This window comes from Myzus persicae, unplaced genomic scaffold (assembly GCF_001856785.1).
Source record: "Myzus persicae strain clone G006 unplaced genomic scaffold, MPER_G0061.0, whole genome shotgun sequence".
Taxonomy (NCBI): Eukaryota; Metazoa; Arthropoda; class Insecta; order Hemiptera; family Aphididae; genus Myzus; species Myzus persicae.
Genome location: NW_019103882.1, coordinates 44251 through 62342, shown reverse-complemented (window position 1 = coordinate 62342; position 18092 = coordinate 44251).

Sequence of the window (18092 nt, the reverse complement as noted above, 5' to 3'; positions counted from 1 at the left end):
TATTTTGCTTTTATAGATGTATTGTTTTGTTTTTGGAACTCTGCTATACAATAATAGTTTACATTTATATTACAATATACTTTCGGTAGCCTATAAATATGTAGATTATAAAGAATTCACTTCTCCAGTCATCTAATACGACTAATTCCTGTATCACTAGTGTGGCCAAAATGTTCCTGTTCATAAGTAGGGCACTTCTAGTGAGGACAAACATTTTTAAAGAATTACCCATAGGTACCTATTAGATATTGAATAAAAGTATTTTATTTTTTTATTTTTAAATTACTTATGAAATTAATATTTAATCCAGAAATAACATTTGATATTTAAATGATAATTTGAACATTTTATTACAAATAATATGTATTTATAATATAATTAATAATTAATTTTAATTGATGATTGAATAATTGTATGGTGGTCGAAGGAAGGCAGTTGTAATAAATATCTATTATAGTAACAAATTTTAACTTTTATTTTCTTATACCATTAGTGCCATAATGGTGTTAAATGTATAGCTAAAACCATATATGGACCATAGGTAATAATTTTTTTTTTATTGTCATACAAATAACATTTATTAAAAACCAAGGCATTCGCTCTGTTTTATTGTAGGTTCCCAGGGTACATCATCTTTGATACTGGTCACTGTAATGGATGTGTTGAATTTAAATTCTACAATGATACATATAATTGCATACGAAAAACTATTATGAGCGGAAACTGGTTAACTCCATTTCTAAGGATGTTTTATTTATTTTTCTTTCAGTAATATACTTTGAACTGATTTTTGCCAAGAACACTCCATGTATTATAACATAACTATTGTATCATCAATCATCATAATATTATTGTTCTGAACTATGCAAATAAAATTTAATATTGCATACCATAAATTAGTGGGAATCACAAATTCGTAGTGTAAATAATTTAAAAATAGTATGTATAATAAATAAAACTATAATAAAATTACTATCACCATTAATCAACGAGGTAGTATGAATATCGTTTTATTCTAATATGTGTTCAACTTCAAACTACTGGCGAAAACTGATCATTTAAATAAATTTGTGCACAGTACTTAAACGTACCACAAATTCAAATAGGTAGTAATAATTGTGGACATTATAAGTAGGTAGCACTAAGGAAAGTTAATTAATAACAAATTACTTATTTAGATTCGTATCTGACCTATAGTAGTTAGTATATAGTAATTAGTAACACTCAAATTAAAATTTAAGAAATTCATAATCGGTTTTACAACAAAATAATTATTTCATGTAGGTACTTACATTCTATTATTTTTAACATATCATAGCCATTAAATGTTTATCGTAATGTTTTAATTTAAAAAAGACGAAGTTATGTTTTATTTTAAATTAAATTAAATAGTCAATTTTTTATTGAGAACATATCGCGGACTCCGCTTAATATTGTTTATCAAAACTCCATAGGTCCTACAAATATATAAATATTTAAAAACGATTTCGACACAGCCACGTCTGACTGCAGTGCGAATAAGTCCAGATTAATTACTCTCTTCTTTCTAAAGAAAGAAAAAAATAATAAAGTATTCTACTAATAAAATGTTACACGGTTCGCCGATGAAAGGTAGAAACGTATTTGTTCGTTGTACAATAATTTCGTTATTATGCAACAATTAAAAGTGGTTATACGACTAGACACCGGACCACTGGATCACTAGTTGTAGGTATAAATCAACATTTCTTTAAAGAATGCGCATAATAATATGTAAATACATCGAAACATCTTTGACTATCGTTTTTCTCGATAAACATTTAAAATAATTAATTAATACTATAATATATCTTTAAATTTGGCTTTATAATACAGTGATTCTTATTTTTTAAGATAACGTTTTTAATTTTTATAAATATAAGAACACATGGTTTAAAAAAATAAATATCTGTTAAATTTGGAAAAATATATTTTACTAATGCCACATAAGAATTGAACTATTAAGAATTTTCGGTGATATTTTTCTGTCTAAAAAGTAGCTATACTATAATACCTAACATGACAGATTCCTAAAATAAAAACTTAAATATAATAAGTATAAATGTATAATTTTTAGAAATATTTTTTCATTAAAAATTTAAAACTGTGTACATAGTTAAGTTTTATGTTATAGGTACCTAGTTTCTTGTTTTTTTCATCTGGCCCAGTTGGCGACTTGTTAAAGCTAATTATTGTTGTAAATACATTTTCAAAAACTGTTGGTAGAATAATATGCTGACAACATATTGTAAGATAAAATAATATTGTTTACCAATCATATATTCAAATTTTAATTATTTTACACTCACCTTTAATGTGGTAATATTCCCTATATCATTTGCTGTTGTATCAAAATATATTTTAAATGTATAGTTTCTACATTGGACGATGTGAAGATTGATACTTATTTCGGCGGCGCTCTCCTTATAAATAAAAATAAACAACAATAATAAAAACACAGAAGATAATATTAAAGTAGTAATAACAATGAATATTATAATAAAATAATGTTAATTTATTATAATCATTGTCAGATCCCTCCAATGGTTCTTCTTTTGAGGTATTGTTTTAGAAAAAGATTTAAAATACTAAATATTAAAAATAAAAAATAATATTAATAACGTTGTTCGTATTCATTCAAAAATATAATTATTATTTATTTACTACATATTAGGTACCTAAACCATTTTACATCATATTATAATGTACGACTTGTAATTACTTAACCTTGCATTTGGAGTTTTTGAGTGTTAGAGTCTCGCCTGCAGTTATTTTTTCATACACTTTGACGTTTTTTTTTAGATAATATTTAAATATTTCTATAAAACAACTTATCGGATTTATTTTAGTAATTTTGATTTTTTATTAAAACTAATAAATTTACCTAACTCTTTGACAACCGACCCTCGGCAACTTAAAGTTCAAGGAAAACAAAAATAATATAATCATAATCATCAAGAACTTTGAGTCAACAAATAACATAATGACTTATGAGTTATGACGGTTAGAAGGGGATCGATAATTTCGTGTCATAAATTTTCAAGCTACCTACCACGACATTAACAGCAGGTATATAATAGGTAATACCTATATCTATCAGTCTTACATACCGCTGATACCTAGCTTTAATTATCGTGAGGTAACTTTACTATTTACGATGTTCCTACAATAGTTATGTTTCATCTTCTCATTGACGTTATTCAATAATATATTTATTTATTTATGCATATGACATATTTGATTCATTTTCAGATTGTTATTCAATTACATATTAGGTTTAAATAGTACCTACGACAATGCCGAGATAGTTATGAGGGTTTAGAAGGGAAATAGGTTTTTTTGGATAAAATGGCAGATAGTGAGTAATTTGTTTCTTATGATTTTTTTCATTATTATTTCCACTAGAATTTAATTACTTTATAGACACCTGATTATAAATTCTTATAATTTTATTTTGTATAATATATGCATGCGAGTTGCAAGTATGCAACATCTATTAGGTATAGTATATAGAACCTTAGATCATGCAAGAATGTGATCTTGAAGTTGTTAAACCTATTTTTTTATTATATTTATTATACTTACAAAAGTTCCTATACATTTTAGTTCATAGATATAAACAAAAGAGATTTCTCCATGAAATCCAGTCACATAATATATTATGCCAACTGCACAAAGATGTTACTAGTTAGGTACCTGACACCTGTAACAAACTACGATTTAGATAATAATATGAATGATATTATAGTAACCTTAGGAATTTCGAAAATTCTCTTTCTCCCCACTTTCTGTTGCGAAGGCCTCCTATGAAAAATGTAATTTCGTCGGGTTACGTCTTCGCCGAGAAGTAAACGCTGCCTTGCGTATAACGTACCCGCTATTGAAGGCCAAGGATTAAACCTTACTTGACAATATTTTACGAAAAGGATTATTAATATTGTATCGGAAATGCAAAATATTTCTTTTAATTTGGAAAGGGCGAGGGGTGTAGCCGGTTTCCTCCAAAAATGACCTTTCCATTTTAATCCAATACCCTTTTCCACCAAATTAGAAAACCGTCATTCCTTTTTCCGCCACTCAAAAATTATAGAATTTTAAAGTTTAGGAACCCTATAAACGTTAAGATTTATCTAACAGTAATATACGTATTTTTTTAAGTAACTATAATTGTAAACACTACACAGAATAATTTATTTATTTAAACATTTTAAAAAAGAATTGATACAAAATCGAATAATTAAAAGTTATATATTAGTTAGGTATATGTTAAAAGTCAACGAATAGAGTATAATATTTGCATTGTTTTCACAACATACTGTCATACCATATAAAGATTTAATAGTTACTTAAAAAAGATAGAATAAATTATAGCTATGATAAATACCAATAAGGGATTGATTTAATAAATAGTTAGGTACTTAAAAAAAAATATATATTTATTAAATCTTTACATGGTATGCCAATATTTTATGAAAGCAATGCAAATATTAATACTCTGTTCATTAAATAATTGATAACTTTTAGCATATAACTAGTACCTATATAACTTATGAATTATTCGATTTTGTATATATTCTTTTGTAAAGTAATTAAGTAAATTATTTTGTATAGTGTCTATAATTGTAATTACTTAAACAAGAATGTATTATTGTTAAATCTTCACTTAAACTTTTTGCGGAAAATCCCCTGACCCACATGGTAATTACCGCAGTAGTAAGGAAAATTATTTTCAAAACCAGTTTGAGGGCAAACGAATGTTCAAAATTTGGTGCACATTTAACAAATCCGTAATGGACATTTTTCTCTAGTCCGCTCCTGGTCGAAGATGTTTAACCCAAACACGACAATTTATAATTTTCTGAGGGGGACGGTACGTATACCGGTATCACGTCTTCGAGTTTACCAAAAAACTATTCGTTAAGCTTATACATTTTACACAAATGCTGCGTTCGCGCGCGCGCGCGTGTGTGTGTGTGTGTGTGTGTGTGTGTGTGTGTGTGTGTGTGTGTGTGTGTGTGTGTGTGTGTGTTTGAGTCTATAGGCGACCCGGGTGACCCAGTGTCTAAAAAACACTCCGAGGCGCGGGTGAGAGCGTAAAGTAAAACGTAGTGAAGAATGTTTGATCAATCGGCAAAACGGTAGTCAGGGTGCAGCCTGGGTCGGGGGAGAGAGAGCAGTGAAATGCGACTTGCAGTTTGATAGGTATATACGTAAATGTATATAATGTATATTATATAGGTATTAGGTATATAGGTAGGTACCTAAGTATTAATAGCGTATTATCGTTATCCTCTACCTCAGCCGCGTCGTGTTGTCATTATTATTTTGTATATTATATAGGTATATTACACAATATATTACGCTGAAACTGTAATTTATACGTATATATATTTCATGTACATGTCGTCAACCCTTCATCGTTGCAGCAGTGTACACGCGTAGGTATAGTACATGCAAATCGTATACATATATACATATATATATAAAATAATGATGATAATAATAATAATAATAATAATAATAATGTTTCAGTATATTATACGAGCGATTTCGTCAAACAGGCTTTTTGTCGACGGGGTGGGTGATCCGGAAACGAGGGGATGCGTGCGTTACGAATTAGGAGCAACCGAAATAAATAAAATAAAACATACAAGCAGTGTACAGTAATAAACTTCGTCGTCGTGTTTAATTAGAAAAAAAACAGTCGTGATCGTAACCAAAGTAGCTAAACAATGTCATAATATTTTGGGTACCTATATAATAACAGTGTACCTGCTTACGAGGCATAATAATCTGTGTAATACCTAAGTAATAACTAATAACCAGATATTGATAGGCATTATAATAGGAAGTAGACACAAACTGTTTAATAAATATACACAGTTTTGTTTGTATAGGTTATATATATATATAATATATATGGTTAGGTATTGCTATTACGTATGTTTATTGTTTCGTCGAAAAAATACCTAAGTTGTTTAAACTAAAATGACACCTCGCGATTTGTTTACATTATTTTTTCCATATTATAGGTACATTTTAATTTAAATAGTATTTTTTTATAATTTACTTTCATTATTGTGTAACACAAAGTCATTGTTCTATATAAATTATTATAATTTATATTTAGGTACCTATATTTTGTTTTTTTTTTTGGGAGGGGGGGGGCTATAATATGCAATCAAGACTTATAAAACTTCAATTTTATTATCATCTGCCCTATGTAAGGTTATGTAATATTATATGATAGGCATTATAAGTACAATATATAATTACTAAATAAGTAAATAACATATTTTTCAAGTGCACACAATAATATTGAAATCGTATTAGTATAATTTATTTCTTTCAGTTTAATCTAATAAAATGTTAAAATATATAAACGTATTCCGCGCGTATACTCGGTTTCGAATGAGCGCTGGAAATTTGTGGGTACCTATATAGTGTCGTATGGACACTCTATTAAGTATAAACTTCTTAACTGCATACGGCATACCTACTAAAATATAATATATTGGCTCAAATGCATATTTAAAATAACCTTCACGATACAATAACGCATACACCTACTTGAATTCCAAAGACGAAATAATGCAAATTGATATCTCACATATTATGTAATTAACCTATATAATAAAAATATACATTATATTATTTATTTGTATTATTATTTTAGGAAAAAAAAGACCCTAGCCCGATTCTAAGTCTCGTTAATATGACTCCGAATTTTCTGTGAATTTCGATAGGAAAAATCCTGCAATTTTCGGTGTTATGTTTAATATGATTTCATTTAGTATTGTAAGATGTCCACTTCTGGTGCCACCTTAGCTTACATTTGTTTGTTATAAGTGTTCGTATGTCCCTGAGTGAAGTAATTTGTGTGAACAATGAGAGTGGAAAGGTGATTAAAGTTTTGGCTGCGAGATTAACGAGTTCGTTTTCTTTTTGTTTTTTAATATTATATACGTAATATATAAGTATACATATAAGCCGTTTAGTAACCGTTTTGTTTTCTTTTAAACTGATTGGGGAGAGGGGGGGGGGCGATAAATGCGTGAAAAACTTTGAGAATAATCAAAATTATTCAGATGTTATACGCCCCAATATCATCTCTAGTACAAAAATATAATTAAAACTAAAAACATTTTAATTTTAATTTCCAGAAATGTTCATTGGTGGAATCATAAGGAGACAATTTACCTTATTATTTACGTTCACACATATTTTAGTATAGAATTAATAGAAAAAAAAAATAATAACACTGTAAAATATAATATGTTATATCTACAGCAACATAATAAAATAATATGATTTATATTTTATAACATATTATGACATACAATTTGATGCCTATTTTATATAGTTATCAAAAAACATATTTGAATGCAAGTTTTAGAAAAACGTAAAATAAAATTTAATGCATAACTTTTATATTATATAAAATATAAATGCTACAGTTGCCTAGCCCATTATTATGTCATATTGTCCCTGGAAACTTTCACTGTGCAGTTTATTTACGTACAGATATTTCAACTCGTTTAATAAAAAATAAAAATATAACTATCTAATAGTAATGCATAGACCCTTTATAAAAATAAAACATTATTCTCATATTAAAAGAAAAACATCTAAATGTCCAAAAGCAATTTAATGTAATATACAAAACGTAAGAGTACCCGTGGTTTTTATAACATAAATATTATGATGCGCCATTATTTTTACCTAATGCTAGAAAAAAATTTAGAAAAATTAAAAAAATAAGTTATTCTCATGATTACTTCTAATATAATATTTATAATTAAAAATGTAGAAAAGCAAATGAAATGTCAAACATCTAAAATTTATTCACCTGTTTTAATACAACACAAGTTTCCGATCGCAAACAGAGCAAGCAATATATTATACTTTCTTTTTTTACTTTTAAAACAAGACTGCAGGAAATCAAATACGTAGCTATACCTACACTAAGAATTTTTTAATTGTCAAGTACCTATTTTATTTTATCTAATTTGTGAAATTCTAAAAGAATATACCATTAAAAAAATTTTACTAGTTCTAGAGAAATTTAAATTCCACTCATAATTTCTTCCAATATAGGTGATATCTATGGCACTGACTTATCAAGTTCTAAGATTGAATTTTAATAATAACTTTTGAATTAAAATTCGTAAGCCACCAGTCACCACTAAACTGGAGGTATAGTTTGTTTTTCTTGGGTTTCTAGTACAGCCTACCATCTGCGCACTTCAATTTACAAATAAAATAAAAGGCTCGGCAAGTCGCTCTACTCTGCAGCACCTAGATGTGGAGTATAGAAACGCTAGTGGGTCACTATAATAGATGTGTTTGAAATCATTGATATAACATCATTGCATATGACAAACGATTTTGAGCGAAAACTGTCTATCAGCCTATAGACATTACTAAGTATAATATTTGATATTATTTATAATTAATTATTAATTATTAAACTATTGTTATTAAAGTATTTAGGGAATTTTACTAGTAATAATACAGTGTGTCACTATGTCAGTATATCTTTTAGATATTTTGGTTACAGTACAATAAACAATATAATCTACTTATGAGAAACCTTGTTTTAAATGTGCAATGAGAACCATAAAAATTAAAAAAAAATATTATGATATTTTAGCTACAAAACAATTGTCAAATTTCAATGATTTTAATGAATTATTTCAACATTTTAACTTTAAAAGCTTATGAAAAATCATGCCTGCGTACCGTAAAAATTGCTAACTGCTATTATAACAACTTTTTACTTATGAGTACATTGTAGGTATTCAATTTTCAAATTTCTTAACCGATCGAAACATTTTTATAGACAATAGTTTTAAAAAATGAATACATAAATCAAAATTTCTTATTTATATAAATAATTGCTCAAAAAGAAAAAAAATATTTTGAAATTATTATCATTTAGAGAAAATGCTAATAAAAACATTTGATAAAAATATCAAGTGTCTGCAGTAAGTTATTCGTTTTTAAATTACAAAGAAATATCAAAAATGTATTGATAAGAATTCGTTAATTTACAGTTGGATTCTCATAAAAAAATTAATGCTATTTTCAGGTAAACTTTTTTTTTTTGTTCAAGGTAGAAAAACTTATAACTTATAAGGAATCTTGTATTACATTTTTAAATTTTAGATACAAAAAACAAAAATGTCATGAATTTCTTACTTTCAATAGTTTGAAAATGTTCAGTTTTGACTTGTGTCAAAAATACCAACTATATTCATTTTCTAACCAGAAACGATATATCTACTGAAGTTGAAAATCAAAATGTTAATTTGATTACGTATCGTGTAAACTTACAGAAACAAAAAATGAAAATAATAAAAAAAAAAACATCATTGTAAAATCAATACATTCATCGCTTGCAAGTGAAAATGTTTATAGTTTCAATAACAAAGCAAGTCTATACACAAAATAATAATGATAATAACGAATCAGCTATACACTTTAAGTACTAAAACGGGCGCTTGATATATTTGTCTGCAAATACCTAGTACTCTAGTACATAATAATTAATAATATTAAAATATATTATATTATTATATAGGTCAGGAGCTAGTTGAACTTGTAGCTTGTTATAGGCACTTGAAAATGAAATATAATATGGCCTATTTATTTTATCGAAAATATTCGATAACAACGTTATTTTCCATTCTTGTTATTGTTTTTCAGCGAAGGTTTTCATATTATCCATTGAAAAATATGTTTTTTATTTATTTCCTACAAATTGTTTTAAGTTTAATACGCTACCTACTAACAACTGCAGGAGGGACGGAAAATTAATATAATAAATTCTAGTATATTGCTCCTTAAGATATGACATTGTCGTGCAATATAAGATTAAAATATAATATGCCCAGGCCCAGTCCATTCGTTTTTTATAATGTATAAAATTTCTTTAAAATACGCCATAACTAATAAATTCTAAAATGTGTGCGTGTGTAATACTTCATTAATCTACTTTTATATAGGTAGGTAGGTACATAACACGCCATTCTATTGAAAAAATAAACATCTACGTAATTTTGGAACAAAAACAAAAACATTACATGTATTAAAAAACCCAACGTACCCATACCTACGACCAATCTAGTTTGAATAATCGAATATTTATTGCAGACATGCACATCGACACATCGTACAAATGTCTAAAAATCAAATCAAGTTTTTAAAAATTGTATTGTATTGATTGAAATCCCTATTATGTAATAATATTTAAATGGGCATATTTTATATGTTAATGTTTAAAACTTTTTTTAGTGGGTACCTGACTTAGGTGCCTACTATTATACCGTCTCATGCAGTAGAATTTATTAAATCACGTATAACTCATAAGTACTTATAAGTATAGGTAGGTACCTACTTATTATAAACTAAACGTAAGCTTAGGTTAATAGGTTATACTTGGTAGGTAGTTTGTGAGGTTAATTTATTATAATAATAGGTGCTTCAGAATTAGTTTTACGTACAAAATACATTTTTATTCGTGGAACGTCACATATATTACATATAGACACATAGTTGGTATATTTGTAAAATATTTATAAAATATATCATTTTTTTCAGTTGCTATTTGAGTAGCTTACGAGTTACAACTAATAATAATATATTAATTCAACACACATCTTACTGATCTTAGTAAATTTTAGTTAGTAGACGATTAGTTGGACGCAATAAAGATCACCACAATGTATAAGATCAGTGGTATCCAATTTTGTCGAAAATATTTTTTACAGGTGACAAGAAAATAATTATTAAAATTATGTTTATGAGAAAATATATAATTATTGATACCGCTGTAATTATTGTTGTATAAGTACTTCTCTGTGATTTGTTTTAAATTGCAGCCAAGAAGCACACCGATATAGACGGATGTCACCATGTACCAATACACTTGCTTGATAAATCAGATTTTTTTCATTCGATTTGGACTATACACCGAATTATGGGTAACAGGGAATAAAAATATGCATTATATTATTTGGATTTCGTCGTTTGGCGTTTGAACATCACCAATCGAACACGGCATTTGGTTGTTCATTTGTGCATCACGCAGCCCCCCAACCACCCACAAGCAACTAGCAAGTATTTCTAAAAAATAAAAAACAAAATTACAAAAAAACATATCATAAATCATAATAACGAAAGTTTTCTGAAAATTATGATTCCCTCCCCCCCCCCAACCATGTTTCTGGAGCCGCCCCGAGAATCGCTTTTAGCAATTTAACAGTACTGAATATTTACTTTAGTCTGATGACATGAATATATCTCAGGTTCAAAAATATTTAAATTTTAAAATGACATAAAATTTGTAGGTAGGTATTTACTTTTTTTTGAATTACCAATATGAATCTAGCTAAACTTAGATAGTTGGAAAACCACATATTATATCAATAATACATTTTCATACAACTATAAATTTATGATTTTGTTGTGCACGTAAAATATTACGAATTACCGAATCTAATCAAACACAGATCATTCATTTTTATTTTTTTTTTTTTTATTGAACTTAAGCCATTAGCTGTTGTAGGGGTAAGGTTAGTACGGTAGGTTGTTTTTACGAATGTTTCGGTTGTTACGGTAGGTAGCAAACACTACGTGTATGTGTATAGCAAGGTTTTTAACTACCATGAACCAGGGTGGTCACCCATCCGGGATCTAGTAGCTGTGGCCGTTACATACTCCTAGACGCTTTCGCGACTGGTAGCAGCCAACGCACCACGCCAAGCCACAAATCACAATCATTCACTTATTTATCAACATTTTAATTTAACTTATTTTTATTACAAAATTTATCTGCTAAAGGCCTATGTAAAAAGGTTATTTGTGTCAATAGAAATGTTCAAACGTCCTGCGACCATTTTACTGATTTCGAGTTGTGTAAATCAATTTTAAACATTCATGACAAATTTTAAAACCATGTGCAATATGCACATAACAATAATTAATGATAATTAATGGATGAAGAATGTTCGTATTTTTTAATGTGACACCTAGGTAATAGCTAATATACCAGTATACCACAGTCCACAACCACCCGACCCATTAGCTAGGAATATAATGGTGAGTTGATAAGTACCGGAAAATTCTATAGATTGAGTAGGCACAAAGCTTCTTAGAAAACTGCTCGCGATAAAGCACAACATTTCACTGAAGTTGCCCATCCAGACCCTTACTTGGATTATGTAACGCACAAAATTCCACCATATTTATTAAAATAATAATTTTAAAAGTATTACAAAAACAAGCCGATAAGATCCAGAATCAATTCTATTTATTTTTGATTCCGTCGATTCCGATAATAGTTGACAGTATTATTGAACATTCCAGGAATTAATGTTATTAATGTCTTCATTACTCATTAGCAGAAAGAAAAGAGTTCAGCTTAAAAATAAAATTGAACTAAAATGAATACTTATATGATTTACTACTATGGTCCCCGTCTACCTATAATATGGCTATCTACCTATAATATACACATTTAAACTGATAAACCTACCTACATCGATGTTAATACCTCACTAGACCGCAGTCACCATTTACAATTAATTCCATATTATAGTATATATATATATATATAATAAATACTACCTAACCAAAATGTAAACTGTAATAATATTATATGAATACGAATGACATGGGTATTACCATTACTTATTACTAGTAGGTATTATAGACATGTGTAGTTTGAGTTTAAACCATATAGCCATATAATAGATTAGATCAGCTTTTTAGCTGTGCGGACCACCAATTTTGTAAAAAATCTTTGAGGCCCACCAACAGCTCACCTACATACATATGCATAAATATGTAAATATAATATACAAACTTCAGTTGTTAGAATTAAAAAGAATTAAAAAATCAATTGTTTATTATGAAAAACACTTTATTAAACTTAATCACAAGTTAAACAATTTAATGTGATTTTTGACATTACTTGTCCTTCATGAGAGAGTCAATATCGGGATGGAAATTGGATGGTTTTACAATTAAATCACGTTCAACATTCAGTTAATTCCTATATTTAGCGTTAATTAATAATTCGACACCAATTTGACATTACAGAGTGTAGATAATATTGATAAATATTATTAAGTATATACTAAAAATATGTAATAATATTATTTAAAATATATATATAATATTAAATATTATATATTTATATGGTTCACTGTCCAGTACCACACTGCTCGAGGCCCACAAGTGGGCCGCGGCCCATGGGTTGGGAACCGCTGGATTAGATGATTGTACATTTGTACATTTAGGTACATAATATTATTTTGTAATTTGTACATAATAGGTATATTATCACTAAGTCTATGATTGTAAAATACATCATAGTATGAATTTAATATGGTTAGAAAAAAAGATGACTGTCATCAGAGATAAAAAAAAAAGTAACATTATTCGTAACTCACTACTTTATTTATGAAAAAGTAACGTAACGTGATAAAAATAATTTTAAGTAACGCAAATATAATTTAAATAAAAATATTTGAAGTAACGAGTAACGTTATTCCATTACTTTTTAAGAGTAATTTACCCAACACTGCCTATCGGCTACCTATTATGTTTTTACTTACGTACCTACCACTGTGGCACTGACAAAATAAGTGACGGCTTCATAGTGACCTGACAAATGAAATGTTCATCATACTCAGGCAGATATAGCTGGTAAACCTATTGTGTTATAGGCATCGTTCATTTTATTGAATCAAAACCAAGACATGCATACTTGGTGCATATTCAATAAATATTTTTAACATTCATGCATGCATGCTTATATAATTTAAATACCTATAGTGAAAACAGATTTTTATTAAATATTACACTATGAAAATGTTTAATATTTTTGGTACTGATTAATGCATAGGTAGCCCATTATTACTGCCAAAAACGAAAAAAGTTTGATTCCCGTTTCCACCTAAATGTATTTTTGAAAAAAAAATGTTTTGGCCCAACGCCCAACATTGTTTGATACTTGAGACAGTTCAGAGCTATATGTAATACCTAGCTATTACAGTGAAGTGCAAATGTAACAACCACTAGAGTATAGGTACTAACGCAGGAACAATAGTATTTAGTTATATAATTGCACATCATTAATATCAGACATTATTATTTTCTTAATAAATAACAATACGATAAAAAAAACATCAGGTATACCTACCTTGATATGTAACGCTAAGCTATTAGATTTAAGTATTTTTAGGTAGAATATAAATTGTTATAATAAATAGGTAAAATAAGTATATATACTTACCGTTACCTACCGTTCATTATAGTATTATAAAGTGGATAACCGTTCTAATTCATAGTAAGTACTCATACCTACATACATAGATGTCGAGACATCGAGTGTACCTCGTCATTAAGTAAGTCACTGTTATATAGGCACCTATCTACGTGTTAAGTATTGTTTATTAAGTAAAAAAGTAAAATTTAACATTAATAATAAATTTGTTTACAATTTTGTAATTTTTATTGGCGATGCTTTCCACCCTCCTAATCTAGAATCCTGGCTATGCCACCGATCAATTAATGTAGTTTTTACATTATAATACCTAGGTGTATTTTTTAGGTTTATTTGTTTACCTACTTTTTATGATTGACTACAATTCAATTACAATACATTCCAACATAATATTTATTACCAGTTGCTAATTTAAGTTAATATGAATAGTTTATAACATTATTACAATGGAGTAAACTATTTAACTAATTAATTTCAACGTTTTCTTTAACCAAATTCATATAAACATTTTTATGTAGCATATTTTAATGATAATAAGCACATAATATTAATTTTTAAATAATTTCCAACACAAAGCTGAGTGCCTGTGTTTATAAAATAGGTATACAATAAAAAAAGGCCTCGCTGAGTTTTAAGCTTGTGTGGAGGCCTAAGAGTTATCTTATGTATAATGTTTACATTTTTCTTATTTTTACCTTATATACTAAAATACACAATATAATATAAATTCAGAAATTCAATATTATGAATTTAAACGGCAAAAATTATCAAACAAGTCACCTATATGAAAAACAAAATAGAAAATGGAAGTGTACATTGCAAATTAATTAATCATGATATTTAAAGATTGAAGCATGGTACATATTATTAATATTATTTACATACATCATATACTTACCTATATCTATCCAATTGGCGGATATGCTTTGAGAAGACAATTAATGCTTGTGGCGAGTAAATATACCTGCTCTATAATATTATTACAGAAACAACAGTCAAAACAATCGTTTTTACATCATCAATATAATATGAAAGCAGCACGATGACAGATCTCACATTCTTAAAGATTATTTTCTCTCTGTAGCCAGCCCAGAACCACGCTTTAGATATCTTAACTTAAACATATTGTTACGGATGTACCTTTGTTAGTTAATTTTTTTGAAATGTAGTTTGTACATTTGTGATCTTGTAATTGCAGGGCTTCTACGTCCTATATATTTATAATAAATTTTTATTTTACAAATACTTCAAATAAAAATATTACTTAGAAGTAACCAAACCTTGTGTAATACTCAAACGACAATATTATTTGAGACAATTTAATTAAGTAAGGGGTAAGATTTACGGTTTACTGTTTAATTATTAGCGTAAAATTTTTCAGATTTTCTTAATTTCCTGAATATTTTAGTATTTTACAATGTATTGAACATTTTTTACTTTTTACTCCCTCTTCCACTAAGTACCAACTATATTCCAATTTTTTAACAGAAGCCACCCTCAACATTGAAAATTGAACAAAAATGGTATTTTTTACAAAGTTTTGAAATTAGAGTAATAATATAATTCATTTTTTTTTTAAATTTGAATCTTAAATCAATTAAGTAGAGTTATAGATGGACTGTTAAAAATATATTCTGATTGGAACATTTAATGATGGTGAAGTATTTCCAATATATTTTAATATATCTATTAATAGTAGTAATTGGACAACAATTTTTCAAGAATTGATCTACAGTTAATGAAAGGCATCAATGCTGTCTCAAAATTTTGAAAAGGAATTCTTTGCAGCATACAATATTTTGAAAACAAATTCATTGGGATTTGACATTTGGTCAAACTACTTTGCGATTTTAGGTTTATCAGTGTAGATTCTGGTTTCTCTGAATAAGATGCTTTGATGTTTTACCTAAAAAAGTAGATTAGTTTATCAAACAATTGACATTGTTATTTTATATTACTTAAGTACTAGAAACTTCAATAGTTTATTTTAATAAAATGTATATTGACTGTAGACATAATGCTTATTACTGCAGTCCTGCAAACATCACAAGTAAGAGTTTTCGTGCTTTGTATTTAAACACATTTTTACTATAACACAATCTTTTGTTTCGGTTGTAAAATAATTGTGAATCAATTCATCAAAAACATTGTAATTTTTTGTCTTTAGCAATTAGGGTAGCTAATAAATAGAATTCAGGAAAAAAATGACAGTCAATTATCAAGTTATCAAATTAAAATATAAAAATTATCAAAAGGTTAATAATAATAATTTATCACAAATATTATACCTATTGTAGGTAGGTACTTTACAACGCTATAGCTGATAAAAATTTGTTTTGTAATATTGTAATTAAATATTGTTAATTAAAAATCACAAATATTAGTTGAAGGTCAATAGTTGTACATAAAAAAAATATATATACATAGATAAGTAAATATTAGTAAAAATAAATCACAGATATACTATAATACATGCTATTGATATTGAAAAATTTAGTATATCTCTTTCCTCACTTAAATATTCCTTATATATTCTGAGTTAATTCAGTAATTCTGCATATATTTTTGTTTTATTTTTTTTCTTAAAGGAAAGTAGGTACCCAATGAATTTTGTGTTGATTTAGTTTCGTATTCGACAAGTCCAAAAAGTTTACTGTTATTAATACCCACATGGAAGAATGGCAATGGCCCACTAACTTTAAGAATTCCTCTTTTTTGTTATTAGTCAGACTACCATCATTTAGTGTAACATTATGAACATTCAAAATGTGGGGTGGATATAGAAGCATTATCAAAATATTTCAAAATTAGTGATCCATTTTCAGGGATTCTGCTTTCAAATGCATCATTATCAGATCACCAGTTACATCAAATTTAACATATCCTTTTAATATAACTGTACATTTACCGTGTGCAAAATCAATTATATTGTTCTACCTATGCTCCTGCCATGTGCCGATTAATTATATTCTTTAAAATGTATAAACCATAATTATTTTTCTCTTGTGAAACTTTCACTATTAAGAAGAAAACTTTTTGAACAATATGTAAAATACAAAACACATGACTGCCTTAAAACTCAATCTCATTATTTAATTATTATTACTTAAAATGTCACCTCTATTTTCTTATTCATACAGATATTATTATTTTTTGTTATATTTTTGTCATTAACTAAATTGTTTAAGGCCTATAAGTTCTACCGACTTGTCCTTTAGGATATCAAACATTGCGGCTTATAGGTAATTACTTATAATGAAAGTAAATCTTAAAAAGACTGAAATCCCACATAACTGACCTATTACTACAGTTTAGTTTATACATTTTAACTGGTATAAGGTGTGAGTTATTCAATTTTATTAAACTGAATTGTTAAATTGTATAGTGTTTATATTTATGCGTAGGTACCCATCAGATAACTTTATACACTGTAAATAAATGAAAAGTATAATGAGCCACGTAGTAAGCTCAAACTTCTTTTTAATTTAAAAACTTACAGTATATTACAAAAAAATGGTCAGTTGGTCATACGAATAGAATTTTAACTGCATTGTCTCTAAATTGAGTGGATATATTGAACAACTTCTTGCATATGAACTTATTAAAGAGAACCACAGTTGAATCTAAAAATAAAAAATGTATTAATTAGTGTTCTTTTTTTAATTTCGTTTAATTTCTGCACTTAACAAAATTTACCCAATATGTATTTGTATACTTTAGTTAAAATCATTAAATTTGATTTACTTTACATCAAATATTTAGACAAAACAATAAATTATTT